Source organism: Dermacentor andersoni, chromosome 5 (assembly GCF_023375885.2).
Source record: "Dermacentor andersoni chromosome 5, qqDerAnde1_hic_scaffold, whole genome shotgun sequence".
Taxonomy (NCBI): domain Eukaryota; kingdom Metazoa; phylum Arthropoda; class Arachnida; order Ixodida; family Ixodidae; genus Dermacentor; species Dermacentor andersoni.
In genome coordinates this window covers 75,504,911-75,521,108 of record NC_092818.1, presented here as the reverse complement: position 1 = coordinate 75,521,108, position 16,198 = coordinate 75,504,911, and the positions used below count along the sequence as shown (strand labels likewise).

General features: G+C 47.7%; 1 long non-coding RNA gene across 1 annotated transcript in view; it reads right to left on the bottom strand.

The window, feature by feature from the left end:
- The window catches only part of LOC129385010 (uncharacterized), a 189,732-nt gene extending 174,108 nt beyond the window's left edge, over positions 1-15,624 (bottom strand). The window contains exon 1 of the long non-coding RNA XR_008612539.2: positions 15,283-15,624. This is a non-coding gene — a long non-coding RNA (uncharacterized lncRNA). The remainder of the gene's footprint in view (positions 1-15,282) is intronic.
- Between the last annotated feature and the right edge of the window lie 574 nt (positions 15,625-16,198).

The window sequence follows — 16,198 nt, the reverse complement described above, 5'->3', positions numbered from 1 at the left end:
CTGGGGGAAGGGGAAAGGGGAGTGAAAGATTAAAGAAGTAAGAGAAAGTCCGCTGCGGATATCGCCGACGCCGGTAACAGCTTTCTGCTCTTATCCACTGATGGTCGTTCAATCCGGTAGCTTTCAAATATCGCAGCAGAGCTCTTGTAGCCTTCTGTAGCTGCGATATGTGAGGCCACGGTCCCAAGATCTTGTTCACGGTGAATGGTGTTTTACGTAACTGATTTAGAGCTGTGCGGAGGTCACGTCTCATTTTCAAAAGATGGGAAGTAGCACAGTAGATGTTCTATAGCCTCTTCGACACCGCAGGTGTTGCACTCGGCGCCATCAGCCGTTCCAATCAAGCACGTATATGCATTAGTGAATGCGACGCCCAAGCGTAAGCGGCACAGCATTGTTTCCTCATTTCGTGGAAACCCTGGTAACAGCCGCAGTTGCGTAGATGGGTCGAGGGAATGCAATCGATCCTGGGTAAATTCAGGTGTGTGCCACTCCTCCAATGTCATGCGGTGCGCTAGCTCGCTTAAGTGTTTGGCTGCGTCGGTCCTCGATAAAGGTGCAGAAACAAGGTTTGCTTCTCCGTGTGCTTTCCTAGCAGCTTCGTCGGCGAGGTCGTTGCCAGAGATACCGCAATGGCCAGACAGCCACTGAAAGACGACGTCGTGTCCTTTTGCGATCATATGATGGTGCGTTTTTCGTTTCTCCGCCCCGAGTTGTTCGCTATATACTCGCGACGAAGAGCTAACAAAAGACATTGTAGCCATAGAGACGAAATACAGCATCTAATAAGCTATCTGAATCATTATTAGCCAGCCCAAATATTCATCTGTGGATGTGAATCCTGTACATTGGCACCAAATATATTTCATAGAGACTGTAACTAACCAATGTGTGTGCCGTGTTATGTGCTCTCTCTATCTCTTCTCCCCATCTTTCATCCCCCCATCCCGCTCCCATGTGTAGGGTAGCAAACCGGTTAAGCTAAACTGGTTAACCTCCCTACCTTTCCTTCTCCACTTTTTCCTTCCTTCCTTCCTTTATAGAGACGAAATATATTTGCTGCCAAGTGTACAAAACTCACGTTCACAGGATGAATATTTGGGCTGGCTAGTAATCATTGAGATAGCTTGTTTTATAAACCTAATTAAGTAAATTTATTTATTAATTAATTTATTTATTTATTTATTTATTTATTTATTAGTTGGTTCATATGTAATATATAGAAGCAATGGCGCGAAATAACCAGAATATAAACGCCTACGGTGTATGCATCGTGCGTGTTTTTATTCCCTCGTTTATTTCACGCCTCTGTATTCCACACACTACACCCTCAGGGGTATCCGAGAAAATACTCGAGAAACACGTTCGTTGCGTTGGCGAACCACTCTTGGCCGAGGCCGCTCGTCAATAGGGAACGCCGGGGAACGTAGTGTGCACGCAAAACGCAAAACAGCGAAGAAATGTCAGCGACAAAAACCGCGGTCGGGCAGTCAGGCTCTAGCGAACGCAGTCTCATTCATGACGCGTTCTTATCAAGCTGAATATCCCTCCAAGGGCCCTGCAAACACCGTGGTTGATTTGGTGAAACACGAAATAATCGTAGCAAGCTGGGCGAGTCGGTACAACAGCGTGCGTACTAACAAACAGCTCGAAGATATCAGACGGAACACAAAAAGGAAAATACACGCAACACCACAGGAGCACTGCATTGTTGAACTAACGAGTTTCCGCCATAACTAACTAATCATCTAACTAAAGCAATATTTCCTAAATGCCAGGCCGCAAGCTTTCTTGAATTTTCTTATTCACGTGGCTAAAGAAATATGCCACTGATTGCACGAGTAACTTTCGCACCACTGCAAATACCAGATTTTTGTATATATAGAGGGCATCATATAACCGCCCAACTACGGTTGAACTCAAGCGCATAGCAAGTAGGCCACGGAACAATTCAACAATGGTATACAGTACGGGTCACTGCGCACTCTCTCAGGTTTCAAATCACAAATACAAACTTTAGCACATCTTTTTATGAATTCTTCTTGCGCCAACTAGGAACAACGATCCACGATAGCAGTACTGAAAGCTTGAATTTCTATTCCCGAGGTTATATTCTCTTGGGAACTGGACAATACTGTCAGAATACGGGGCCATGACAGGATCATTTGTACACAGCTTCGACAAATACTTCGGCCAGTACGTCGTCCTTCCTTTGTGTCACATCTGATTTGTTCGCGCTATACACGTAAACATGCTACCGATGTACGCGTAAAATAAAGTATGTATATATATATATATATATATATATATATATATATATATATGAAGGAAAGATCACAGGGCCGTTTAACCACAGGATATCTCCTTCCGCTAGGTTGATTAGGTTTACTCAGGGAGCAAACTGGCAACTGTTCATATCAGGCAGTTTGTTAGTACATATTTATACGCACGTGTTAACAATATAATTACCAGGAATGATAGCAAAACTAACTGTTGATCATAGTACTACTACCACCTTTACCTTTCTTTTTTCTGCTACTCATTTATGTTAACTCGTATGTACAAATAAGTGTCAACAAGTCGTCTCAAATAAAGGGTTGCCAGTTTGCGCTCTGTGTATGGTGTGTGTTCCGACCGGCTTCAAAGTTTTTCCAGTACCAAAAAGCGAGTTCATTAAAAATAATTCGCCCAATGTTCCGTAGGCGGCCAAAAATAGGTTGATGATGATGTCGATAACGATGGCAGCAACGACAGTATGCGCCGCTCGGGGCCCCAACTATAAGGGATACGAGCAATAGCTCGTATTCCTCGTATTTACCACCGAGGAAGAAGGCAACGTGAAAAGGGTTTCTTTTTCCAATATTACAACAATTAATGCGGCTCCCTCAAGTTCGAAGAAACAAAAAAAGAAAGGTTTGTTGTGCATAAAAATAAAATCTCTGGTCGCTCTATTATCTATCGCTTCGTAAGAGATACTAGAGCAACTAGATAAAAAATAATAGATGCTAGATAATAGATACTAGATAATAGATACTAGATAATAGATACTAGATAAGCGATACTAGACAATAAATAGATACCAGATAATAGATACTGCGTCCGTAATACGTGCTTGAAGTGTACGGTCTATATAGTGAGGATCTTGTATACGGCAGCAGGCAGCTGGCTTTTAGCGCTTTCCGTTTCACATGACTGACCTTGTCGTCAACACATCGGCGCGCTATCTAAATGAACGCGCGTGGTCTTGCCAGGGAAATCCAGCAGCCGGATGTCACAACGAATTTCACAACTTTCCTTATAGCTAAAACAACGTATGGCAGTACACGTAAAAAAAAAGTCCTTCTTTCCTAAACACTTAGACGCCACACTATAGAAGACAGCGCTTGCCGTAGCATTAGTATATTTCGCTAATTGTGCTCACTCCACTAGACCTTACGCTGCACTCACTCCTTTAGATTGCATGAGAGAAGTTAAAAGATAAGCGAAATCGATCTTCGGAAGTGCGCAACACCAAAATAAAGGTTGTAGGCGCTTCATACAAAACACAGTTCAGAAACAAATTTATGCAGTCCATTTTCAAAGGCCTGCTTGGAGTGCGCAAACTGCAGAGCTGAAGACCACAAGAAACGTTGTGCATATTTTGTTGGAGTATTATATTGTGGAGCGTATAGCCACGTTGAGTGCACGATGCTGAATGTGAAGTCGTGCATTCATCCCCATGGGTCCACTTGGCGAGTTTCTAGCCCTCAGGTTGCGCTTTATTGCGCATACCTCATAGGTAGATATGTTAGCTCGGTGATTGGGTGAACAAGCTTTAGCAAGAGAGGCTATGTAAGGAAGACAGGAGAGGTTCGCCAGGCGGCAAGCACGCAGCATGCGACTCCAGATGGCAGTGATGATAAATTACATATGATACTCGCAGTACAAGAGTGTGAATTCGGGCTCCTTGGTGGAACCAACATTACCGTATCGCACCTTTGTTGTTTTGTCTTCCTGTAGTGCAGCAGCTAGCGCTGTATTTTTTCGGAAAGATACTCGCACAATGCGTCACACACTAACAGCAACGCTTGACCATTACACGCAACACGCACGACAATAATGATGATATATCGTTGAGGCCAGTAGCTCCCACAAAGCTTTCTGAAAACTCAATGCAAATGTAGCATCTAAGCAATGTAGCGAAACACCGTATTGCCAAATTCTTCACTTCCGCATAGCCTACTTTTACAGTTTCTGCTATTACCGCTATTTTCTTTGCTTCCCTAGGGTCAGTGCTGCACATTCAATGCGACCTGATGGTCCGATTTTGTTCACTTTGTTTCTCCACAGGCAGCTGCTGCCTTTGATGCCGACTTTTTTCACTTCTCTGTAGCCGACTTCTCCAATTTCCTGTTTCCGGCTTCACTTCTTGCCTCTCGATCTACTTGTCTGTCTAAGCACCTATGCATCCAGTGCCACACACTAATACTGAGGATTGGCCAAGAATGTTCACATAAATATGTCAGGCGCCCAGTTGCCCATTCCCAATGGCCCGAGTTGTCCATTCCGGCACATTCCCAGTGGCACATATGCAGACATCCAAATTAGCGTGAAAGAGGTTAAATACCTTCGGACAGGCCGAAACGGTGAAGTTGCCTAAGGCTGCTAATCGCATTAAAACGCATTTGCCTAGCGTGGGACGCGTGCAGGCAGTGCGCGGGAACACGCCTTGAGCTACGACATTTACCTAGACTGGCCTTAAGCAGCTTCTTTAGTCTACCTTATAGTATTGTACGCGTGTAGCTTAAAATTAACCTCTAATAAGTGAACGGACACGATACACTGAACTTTCGGCACACAAGGCTTATATAAAAGCGCTTGCAGCATTAGCATTCGAGGCACATGTAGACTTCGCTTATATATCCATAGATATATCCGGCGAGAAAACGACAACGAACGCCGATCCCCGAGGAAGATCCAAAGAAAGCCTCGCTTTAACGACACGCGTGGTACCGATCCTGATACCAGCGCACGATATGCATACGGAAGGGATTTATTGTAGCTTGTATAACGCGGGCTCAGCCTGGAAGCGGTTTCTTGAAAGTCGTTGACGTGCCGTGTAGGCGCGCAGGATTGCGCAAGCTCTCCATGTTTTCACGGTTCTGTGTGGAAGTGCACGTAAGCTATTGCCAACGGCCTCCGAGATTGCACTCGCTGGCAGGTTTTGCTCCGGCCTGTCCATACGGCACGCTCTGCAGCAAGAAAGTGTAATGCGGTGTGCGCGCCCGCCGGTCCCAAGATGGCACTGTTAGCCGAGGGCTCTTGGTGTCCCTGTATACTCGTATGCTCCTGCGGGAGCATATTCATGAACGCGATGATCTGTGGTGGCCACAGAAGCAGCCGTATAGAAAGGCAGACCAACACTAGCTGTCTGTAAACTGTCTGTGAAAACGCTGTAGTTAGGAATCGCGGCAGCAGCCGCGATCCAATTGACCTCAGTCTATCTGACCCTTCAACGTACTCGAAACGTCGAAAGCACAGCGCATACGAAGCTACTGCCACTACGCGCACTCTGCAAACATCGCAGATCGCTTTGAAGATGAGGCCCGCACGGGCGCACACATTGGCCACGTCGCAGACCGCTTTCAAGACACACGAGCGCCGGCAACGCGTCCCCTATGGCGTCCGGGATTCGCGTGGCCAACGCCGTAGTAGACGCCGTGGTTGTATCCGTTCTGTGCGTAGCGGCCTAACCAACACCGTAGAAGCCGCCTGAGAAGAACGCCCCTCCTCCCTTGCCTCACCCTGACGTGCCAAAGGAGAGGGGACGCATCCGGGCCGCGTTCCTCGCTCGCGCACGCAAGATTGAACCGTGTTCGCCGGCTCACCCTCACACGCTCTCACTCATACGGAACCTCACGGCGACAGCGACGCCGACGGCCTGGAGAAATCCGCCTGGAGAGTCCATATAATTGCTATCGCAATAAAAGGCAGTTTCGCCCGAAGAGCGAAGCACTGTCTGCGATAGCAAAGGTTTAGAGGTATGCTTGAATTCCTCGGACATTCTATCTATACGCAGGTTCGACTAACGCAGCCTCGACATAAGCGGGTGCGCCAGTATTTCTGGCACCCTTAAATGCTTTAACACGCCGTGTAGGCCCTGCAATAGCTTCGCACACGCACCACTACGCTGCCCGTAAAGAACCGCGCCACTCAAATTACATCACTTTCAGATTCGATCAGTGACAATGCATCGCACTTTTAATATTTACCAGTCTGAGAAGACTTAAGATAAAGGCCACACGCTGTGATTGTTATGGTTCACGGCTTTTGTTTGCCAGCCGCCATTCTCAAACTCCTGAGGAATAATTTAGACAAGCACGTAAGACTTGGTTCGATAAACCTGATGGTTGAATAGCATAGCATGTATATAAGGTATATACAGTATGCATAAACATGGCATACCTGTACCTGAATATATGCGGAGCGGCTCGGCGACGCTGACGGCGAGAATTCGCCAGGAGTGTCCATCTAATTGCTATCTCAATAAAAAAATAAAAGCGTGCAGGGTCTACTAAGCAAGAAGCGCGTATGTTGCGCGAATACTAGCGTGCCGCATATTTAGAATACATTCTAGTTCTCAACCTCATTTCCATTAGTACACTTTTATGATTTTGTCTAATCGGGCTGGCTATTCCGTATTTGGTCTACTTCATTGCTTCTGCTTCGTAAGGTTATGTCCTACGGTTAAGCGGACAGTTTTTCCACCCCTCCCTACGGATGCCCGGGTATATCAGACATACCCATCAAGTGCAGCAAGGTTGATTCGTAGTTCCTGGGTGCGTCCTGATATATGTACTTGTCACTGCGCATGCGTGATGGAGATATTACACGCGACAAGGCAGCGTACATGGACAATGAAAGCCACTCATAGTTTCTGTAACTGGGCTATAAATTCTCCAGATACCATTAACTTATCGCTTTCTCTGGTGGCTTTTTCACACAATAAATGTCTTCCTGATAACGGCCTTGTTAAAGCGACGACGACGCTATGGAAGAACCATTATAGATCACTTTAAACTCTTAATGCGCAGATTAGTAACCCTAGTTTATTCGGCACTGACATACATATTGTTGGCCGATAAAATGAACGCCTCAGTTCCCTACTAATAGTATAGTTCCCGGCGAAATCAGGGCTGCGACGACATCAACGTTACCTCAAGAACTTCACGGTATTTGGCGCATTTCGACTGCTTTAAGTTGATGAAGATCAGGTCTGTTTTCCAGTACAGCATCGTCTTCATTAATTGGTGAACAAATAGTTAGACCAGAGCCGACGTTGAAGTATATGACGTCATTAGGAGGCGGCGTGGTAAATCCAAAACGGCGTCGATCCCCGTCCACCTTTCCCTCTTGCGCTTGTTCAGGCTTTGCCAAGCATCTGCGCAATGTAGTACTCCGTTCTGCTCTATTCCAAAAGTAATTGAGATTAGCTTAGCACACTGCTTTTGTACACCTCGCTCCACTTGAACACCAAAACAAGAAAGCCGCTCTACTGAAACAATCTGTGGCTCGTACCATGGTTACACACTCGAGGCCCTACGAGGCCTCGTGCAATCGAGCAGGCGTTTACGCGTGCGTACACGCGCCACAAGGCACGCCTAAAGACTCACACTAACGCTACGCCGACCCGGTATCACGCACATCGATGTCGTCACCACCCAACGTCTTCGGGTCACTTATAACGGGCCGCCCGGCCGGCAGGGCTCTACAATGGCGCTGTGCTCCCGGTCAACAAAAAGCCGGGCGAGCCGTGGCGACGCGCGAGAGGTCGGCGTCTGGGCTGGAAAATTGAGCCGTGGCCATTACGTGCGCCGTTTCTCCGCGAGCAGCAGCCCCCCGCCGCATACACGTCGACGCAGTTCGAGAGGAAGGAAGGGGGTCTGGCTGAGGCAGAGCCCGCGTGCCGCGAATGCGAACGATCGGAAATGAAACGGCGCCCAGACACCGCGTCGCATACGAATGGACGCTAAGCCGTCGCGCCAACGATCTACGGCCGGACAGGCTCGTCTCTTCCGCGCGCGCACTCCGCTAGCCGCCTCGCCCGCTAGCGCAGCCGTCGACCAGACCGGCTTAGCGACGCCACTGAGAGGAGACGCAAGGGAAGGGGGAGCGGGGGGGGGGGGGGGCGGCGGTTGCATCTGCCGCCGTTGCATAGCAGTTAGCTGCAGAAGCACGTGGGTATAGCGCCGGGATGCCGCTGTGGGGCGCTTGACTTTTGAGCGACGAATCTCGGCTTTTCGTCACTCCGTGTACACTCCGTGGTTTGCTGCGAATTCCGGATAACTCGAACTCGGCCGTGTCGTCGGATTCGCCCTCTCGCCAATTCTCGTCGGTTCCCTCGGACGTCTGTACAGCCTCTCTCACATTGTTTTTAAACGCAAACATGTACGGTACGGTTAAATTTGATGATGTCCGGAATAGAACCCCGTGGTCTCGGTTCGACACGCTTCTTCGAAAATTCCTCTTTGCCGAAGAATTCTTCGAGAATGGGCACGCCGACATTATTTTCGATTCACGGGGTGCCATCTATCCTGGGGCCGTCATGTGTACCTACAACTGAACACTTTCGAGTGAAGTGGGGTCAGGTGCACGCGAATGCGAATCGGTCGTAGTATACCGTGCATTTCTTGATACAGTTCTACAGGAAACGACTGCGTTAACAGCCAATGATGGTGTTGCTCCAAATTGGTTTCGCAAAATATTTTATAGCGCAATGCGGCTTATTTCGTTTTCGCAGGAAAGGCTGGCAAGAGTCGTGACTTTTGGCTTTCTTTATATGTATTTTCGAACATACTCACGCACCAGCGCATACATGCACGGGCATACGCGCAGCTGAGTGTTTAGTACGTCCCCTACGAGACGAGGCTCAAAGAACTCTATCAAAGGAGAGGGGACGGTTTTCTAGTTTGTCCAATGCTATTGGGAGAGGTGTTCTCTGCGCACTAAAACGAGAACACAATAGTAAAGAAGGCCACGCCGGACTAAAAAGAAATTGACGACAAGCAGCACGCGCTATAGTAATTCGTTTCCTGTCAATACCACTGATTACAACTGTAAGTACAACGGGATATTATTATCGTGAGCATTAGCCTCCTAAATTAACTGCTAGACATAGGTCTCGCAATTTCCAGTCATTCCTGTCTTCAAGTATAATACGCTTGCAACCCGGCGCTATCGACGTCGCAGCAAGCAAATTTATGGCGTCATAACTTCAGATATGAGCTAACACCGACAGCACATACTTCGTGTGACAATCTGCTTGGAACAGTATGTAGTCTCTTCAGGGAAACAGAATTTCATCGTGCGATGGCACCGGAAAATCGCGATAGATTTTTTCGCCCTTATCAACTGTAGTTTGCTTGACATAGGTTGTCCGGTGAGAAACATAGCCTCTTTGATCAGTTTTCTCTCAAGCAGCAACTTCGATCGATTTGCAGTCTTTCGCAACACGCTAAGCCATCGATATCAGATTAACAACAAATTCTTAAACTTCTACGCGAGAGCAGCGTTGAGGTTTACTTAGCCACGAAATGGTATACGGCCCTGAGTAGAGCCTTCCGAGTCCGCTAACTATAATGATTTATGACGTCTGCGACGCAGCTGCGACGAGTGTTGCTTCTCTTATGCTGCGTGCGCGTTATTTGCCTGTAAAACCCAAAGACACATCGCAGAGTCAAAGAACATAGCAATTTGGCTCGTTCATAGCAGGCGTTTTAAAGCTCGACACAAGATAAGACCCGGAGTGAAGGTATACCTCTATACACGGGCCGTTCCTCGGTGAAATGTGTCATCCGCGCGCATATCGGACGCGAAATCTGTGCCAAAGCCGGAGGCAATGTGTTTCCATCGTCGCTCAGCGTACGACAGGGCGCGCATATACTGGTTGCGTCGAGATCTCGTAATCCCGCATTAAACAGCCCCTTTCAACGAAATGGAAGGTTTCCTCACTCACCTATGTAGGCGATTACGGGGGCGTCCCCAGAACGAAGTTTTATACAAGTCGATTCGACCACGCGCGAGTCACAAACATTAAACTAAAAAAAAAAAAACATAAATTGCGTCTTATCAAGGAGGACCTGAGCCAACTCGGCTTTTAGGCGCGAGCGAAAAAAAAAAAAAAGCAAAACGCAGCCTACGTGCAAGGCTACGCGGGAATCGTATGCCAGCAATCGAAAATGTCTGCGCGAGAAGATTTCTCCCGCGCCCCTCGCCGTACAGGGCGATCGCTTCTCGCGTTCGCTGTCTGATAAGTGCCGGGTATATACGCGGTGTGTATACACCCCCCTCCCCCCACACCTCCTCCTTCCGTTCTCTTCCTTGGACGAGAGCTCGATCGCGCGCAGGCAGCATACACAGTACACGCAAGCTCGCTCACATTGACGATTACGCCACACCGTGCGTGTACATACATATATACGCGCCCCTGCACGCATAGCTGACACGCACGCAGTGAGGGGGGCGGAATCGCGCGATTTGCAAGAAATAACGCGTCGTTTTCGTGTCCTCTCGCACGCGGCAGAGAGCGACCCGCCGCGGCGACAAATTGACTTGCAAATTGGCCATTTTGTCGTCGCCCGTCGCCGGAATTATTTTATTGCTCGCCGCCGACGCCGCCACGCCGCCGCCAACACCCACCCACATGCGAGCGTCGTGGCTCGCGCGCGCGCCGAGCGGAGTTGAAGCGTGCAAGCAAAGCATGTAACATACATACGTAAAACAGGAATCGGAATCTATTTCGGCTTTAGGAAAGTAAAGAAAAAAAAAAAAAGAAACGCACAATTTCGCGTTTGTAGCTCTCGGTCTACGCGGCTGCCAGCGCAGGAACGAAGCACGGGGGGCTTCGGGGCGACAGGTGTGTACACGTGGTCGTCGTCGTCGCCTCAGTCTTGGTTGTGTTACCTGAGTCTCTCCCACTTTCTTGTTTTGTGCGTTGGTGTCGCCGCATCAACCTTCCCCTTTCCTATGCGTCCCCTTTCCTGTTTGCTCGTTTTCTTACCGGATTTACTCGAAGCTAGGCCGGTCTCGATTATAAGCCGATCCCCCCATGATTTGGAAGGTCAGAAAAAAAATAATAAATAACCGTCCTAGAATGCAAGCCGACCCATAGTAAACGACAACAGCCACAAAAAGAATATTGCTTTATGTTAAAGCCAGTCACGCACTTGCCTGGCTGACTGCAGGGCACCATTGTATACTCACACCGAAACTGGGAACGAAAGAAGAAGTAGAGAAAAGAAAAATAATTGACTGCACTCGCACCGTTAAAGTGAACTGTAATACTGTGAGGCTGTGGTTCTTTCGGCGTTGTAGCGGCGTGCCTATTTTCTAGCCGCGACGGCTCTTAACAAAATCCTGGAATCTAACTCGACCTATAGAAGTTCCTAAACTCGTGTCTTCAAGAAAGAAAGAAAGAAAGAAAGAAAGAAAGATAGAAAGAAAGAAGGCTATCGGCCTACATGCGATAGAATACGGTATATGCTGCGGGCAGCAGCTCCGCCAGAGGCGCGACACGAGATATGTATGTATGTACACGAAGATTTCGGGCACACGACATTTTCTTCATCGAGGTTCCACCCTTCCTTCCTCTTCGCCTCCGGAGAGATCGCGCTCGGCGAGGAAGCGAAGAGATAACGCGCGGGCGCAGTTTGGAAGCACGCCTCCGTGATGTATGACCGTGTAAGCGGTCGCGTGTGAAATGCCCGCCGTCCGTGAGAAGGGCTCCCGCGTCATTCCCGTGGGGACGCAAAGACACAGCCATGACTCGGGCGAATGTGCCGCGCATGGTGGACACGTATAGCGCCGCGATATCTCGGGTGCTTGCCGCGTCTCCGCCGCTTGTGACGACGACCTGTTTCCCGTAGCGAGGACGAGGCGTGCTGCAGACTTTGTTGTCGGCCCCCGCCTTGTCCTTAAGGTTTCCTTGGAGAGTTGGAAGGTAGCACGCGACGCGTGGGCTAATATAACTAATTATTCGGCGACTCGAGTACACAGTGTTGCGTAGTGCGTTATAGTATAGCGTTATTGGACGGCAGAGGGAACAAATTGCTATCTGTTATTTTATGCGCTGAATGTATTGTGCTCTCGAATGGGAGCGAGAAGGGCGCAGACTCCTTGTCAGGCATCCACTTGCCTTTTGTCCTGCGCCCTAGGTAACTGTGTCATACGTTGTCTGAATAAACTCTTTGACTCTTTGAAATTGCACATATATAACACTGAATCATTTGTGTCTTCCTGTCGTCTTTGTCAGTGACGCGCCACGTAGTCTGCACTAACAGCACAGCAATAGAACAAAATGGCAACCTTAGCCGTATTCAGTGACTGAGCTCTGTAGACGTCCGCGCGCGTGCAGCTGCTGCTGCGAGGCTCACTTAACAAGATCATAACAAACTGGTGTCACCGCAGGAAGATCAAAATGGCATATTTCATGTTTTTTTTTTTTTTTTTTGATGCGCGAGAGCTTGAACATTTGCACAGAGTGTGACAGTGTCTGTATCCTGATCCGCGGGCACGTCAGCAATGTGACGCAACTATAGGGAGAACGCCAGGCGCCACCAGTATATTCCTAGTACGGTGGCACGTCTTACCTGTTATATTCTAAAGTTCTAGCCTCCATAAGAAGAAAAATTCTTAAAACGACACTTCTAAGTGTTACGTTAACTGACATCTCTTCTCCATTGCGATGCGAAAAGCGAGTCGATGGAATGGCATAAAGGAAACTCTACACACATGTCTTGAAACGGTTTTTAAATGCCCGAGCGGGCTTCCGTTCGAAGTCAACTCGGGCGTGAGGGAACACTTACTGTAATGCGCGTAAGTACATTTAGCGAGCTACATGGTGCACGTGCAAACACTGGTGTGGCGTAAATCGACCTACCAACTGACGACAGACTAAATGATCGACTTCTACAATAAAGCAGCGCCACCTATATAGACCATGATAGCCGCCGTTGTGCAGGGTTATGGATGAATGTTGACCCACCTGGGAACTTTTACCACGCATTTAAATTAACTACACGGGCGAATCCAATTTTTACCTTGGCAGAGTAACTCGAATTACTGAGATGACTAACTGACTACGAGTGGGCACTCTCGGCCAACTGCCTGTGACCCCTACGTCATGTGTAAAATTAATATAGAAACATATACCGACGTATCACAAAGTGAAATGTACAGCTTCGACCGAGCATGTAGGCCGATAGCCTTCTTTCTTTCTTTCTTTCTTTCTTTCTTTCTTTCTTTCTTTCTTTCTTTCTTTCTTTCTTTCCTTCTTTCTTTCTTTCTTTCTTTCTTTCAGCTGAGAGATTCCAACACGCTATTCAATGGAACTGTACACCTACGGGACATATCTCAGGACGGATCACCCTGTTGTTTACCTGAGCAAGCCAGCTTCCAGTTAAGCGTCCCCGCTTAACTGGAAGCACGTTTCACGTCCGTTTTAAGGCCACATTCCTCCTTGATATCAGGGCTCGTGTTGTTTACGTTCTGTAATATCCCTGCTAACTTCGGTTTTGTTTCCTATACGCTTTAGTTATTTACCGCTACATAACACGTTATGACATTCGACTTCCCGTGCGCTTTGTTCTTATTTGTACCATGCTTACTGTACCATTATTTCTTGCAATATTTTCATTTTTGTTTCATTCTTACAATAACAACTATCTTCCATATTTTTCTTTTAAACTAGAAGATACGCGAAGTAAGTCGGCAAGAAAACAAGCTACGGTGACTGTATTTCGACGGAGCGGAAATGTAAAAGCGCTCGTTTGCCGAGCTTTGTGTGCGCCTAAAGAAAAGAAAGGAAAAGAAAAGCTTAGGCGGTAAGAATTAACGGACACCCCAGCTTTTTAAATCCCTTTAAACTAGATCTTTTACATCCAGGACGTGAATATATATAGCCCGGCCTTGGTATATAATTATGCGGTTTCCCGTGAATTGGGGACAGGCTAAAGATGGCCAGGAGGTCAAAATTATCCAGGGCCTTACTTGAGCCCGATCCCTCAGTCACCTCCCCCTTTCCGCTTACCGCTTTCAATAAAGTTTACTACCGTTACCACCATTCCAGAGGCTCGCCCCCCCCCCCCCCCCCCCCCCGCCCTCCTATGGTGTGCGACAAATTAGATCGTCGTTATGGCATGTAAGAATGCAGAATCGACTTAATTAAATATAATTATAAGTGTGGTATATAGCCCTCCGAGGCCATCCTCATATATATATATATATATATATATATATATATATATATATATATATATATATATATATATATATCTCAAAGAACAAGTAAGTCTTCGCAAACACTCCGAAAGGTATCAAAATTTAATTCAACGGTACATGATATCGAGCAGACAGCAAGAACAGTTGAATCGTTCTTCAATTGTCTGATAAAAGGCACATTTTCTTTTCGCACTACCACGAAAAGTCCAACGCGGCAGTGCGCCTGCGCGTTTGACTTCAAATATCGCTGTCGAGCTTTTTCATTATTATTATTATTATTTTTTAATCCGCAGTCAGTTCGCCGTACTCACGTCCTGTCGCCATTTGGCAGGGAGCGTTTCGCACAACATCCATGTTTACGGCTCCGACAAGCTCCGTCGGCGTCGCCCTTCCGATAACGCCCCGAGTCAGGTGCGATCGGCGTTCACATATGCAAATGAGACCCGCAGAGCAGCTCATGCAAGACGTTAGGATAGGAATGGTTCGGGGGCCGTGTATCGCTCATCTTAAAGTTATAAATTTGTTTTCCCCCCGCCGAGTACGCCTTTACTGTTGGCGGCTTATCGGCTCGCCTTACCTTGAGCGTTCGTCGCAACTATAGATAGAAGTCTAATGGCGTGGAAAGCGCCTAATCTGAATGTGTGTGTACAGCGTGTTTAATTGTATGGCGTCGCGAACACTCACGCCTTTCGCGATAGACATAAGGTATTGGGTCGCTCAGATATCGGCACTGAGTTAATGCAGCGTGGATGCAGATGAGATTCCTATATGTGAGGTGGCGGTTAAAAAAAGCGAGAGAAGTGGGCATTGCCTGTTTAAGTTCTCGTTGCGGCGTTGTAGTTAAAACCTATAGCGATATAAGCGTCGCCTCAGACGTCTGACGCGGAACTCGAGTTGCTGTGTGCTTTTAACTTTACCCACTTCGTTTCCTACTTCTCGATGCCTTATACCCAAGGGCGACACGAGGCGATCAAACGAGACCAAAAGAGAGAGAGAAAAGAAAGGTGCCTTGAAACTTGCGCTCACCTTTTGTGCCCGTTTCTGTCACCTCCCCGCAGTTACACTGCCTGTCGCGCAGGATGGATTTCGCCGCGAAGCCGTGGCCAAAAATCACGGCAGGATGGATTTCGCCGCGAAACCGTAGCCAAAAATCACGGCAGGATGGATCTCGGCGTGAAGCTGTGGCCAAAAATCATGGAAGAGGAGTGCCACGGCGTTCTTCCACTGCGGCAGCTTCCAGCTGCTGACGCACAAGTCAAGGGCTCGCGACCGAACGGAATGGAGGAAAGGTCGGTGACGCGCGAATGTATACGTGTCACCAAAACGGCGAAGCCAAGTTTCGAGCATGCAGTTGCGCCGCCCTCGGTGTAAACCGTGGAAAGGTTATTCTGCGCGCACCAGGTGCCTGTAAGCGTGTGTACGGTTGAACGAGTGCCCGACGTCACACGCATCGTCCCTGTTACTATCGGCGATGCTCGGAGCACAGGGATAGGAATAATGTGCACTTCAGGTCCGTGCTGGCAAGTTCATTTAATTCCCACCGACAGCTGCGGATATGCTTTTCCCTTGACTGTAGGCATGCAGTTTTTTACTAGGAATACTAGAGGAAAATCTGGCTCCACTTGTGCATAATTTCCTTGAAACCGCCCTAAATGGCTGTTGAGACACCACAGGAATGACGGGCACTGCATGTATTTGCTTCAAGTTCGCGGTTTTGGCTTCAATTGATTGATTGATTGATTGATTGATTGATTGATTGATTGATTGATTGATTGATTGATTGATTGATTGATTGATTGATTGATTGAAACTGATATGTGGGTAGATTTCGTCGCCAGCTTTTGCGGAATATCTGATTATCAACTGAACTGAGAGAGATGACATTAAGAATAGGAAAATTAAGATTCGTGGATTCTTAAGTTAACCTTCTTGAGTCTGTCTA